This window comes from Etheostoma spectabile, chromosome 3 (assembly GCF_008692095.1).
Source record: "Etheostoma spectabile isolate EspeVRDwgs_2016 chromosome 3, UIUC_Espe_1.0, whole genome shotgun sequence".
Classification (NCBI taxonomy): domain Eukaryota; kingdom Metazoa; phylum Chordata; class Actinopteri; order Perciformes; family Percidae; genus Etheostoma; species Etheostoma spectabile.
In genome coordinates this window covers 13,874,760-13,875,470 of record NC_045735.1, presented here as the reverse complement: position 1 = coordinate 13,875,470, position 711 = coordinate 13,874,760, and the positions used below count along the sequence as shown (strand labels likewise).

At 38.3% G+C, this 711-nt stretch overlaps 1 protein-coding gene across 1 annotated transcript in view; it reads left to right on the top strand.

The window, feature by feature from the left end:
• Positions 1 to 711, top strand: part of fam124b (family with sequence similarity 124B) — a gene marked incomplete in the record, with an annotated part of 13,227 nt that overhangs the window by 11,930 nt on the left and 586 nt on the right. The window contains 1 exon segment of the mRNA XM_032510028.1: positions 2 to 195.

Genomic DNA, 711 nt, shown 5'->3' with positions numbered 1-711 from the left:
GGGGATGACATGCAGCCAAGGCCTTCTGCGTCGGGGAGTAAACCTCTGTATACTGTATGGGCGCCCGCTCTACCAACTGAACTGTCTGGGCACCCAGAAATGTCTGAAGTCTTGACTCGTCCCATACATTTCTACAATACACGGTACAAATGTTCAAAGCCTACGCTCACAAAGCTGCCAAGAGAGCGGTACAAGGTAAGGGATTTTTTAAAACAGTGCAGGTAATAATATTCTTGAATGTTGAAAGTATGACTTATATTTAGATCTAACTAATGCTTTGTGCAGCTATTGTGCTAAAATGTAGCCATTTGAATAGCAAAACATGAAGGAAAAGCTCTGTATTATGTTGTTACTATCAGGGTACTAATGCCAGACTAGGTTTCTGTCACATTACTTAGCTAGGCGTGCTAATGTTTTATTTTTTGACTGCTGTTGAAACAGATGATGATCTCAGCGTGAAGGCACTTTTTGATGGAGCTGTTGATTGTGATTAGAATTCTGATTTAGTCTGATTGCTTTCCACAGCGCAGCACTGTCAGTCTGTGTTACAGTAAAAGTATAGCCTAGTGGCTTTTGATTACATTTGTTTAAATGCACGTCAATTTATCTTTACTTAGTAGTATTTGTGTGGTAAAATGTTTAAGACCAGGCCAATTTACTGTCTTTAAGAGGTTTGAATTTTCTCACATAATTCTTATATATATATATATA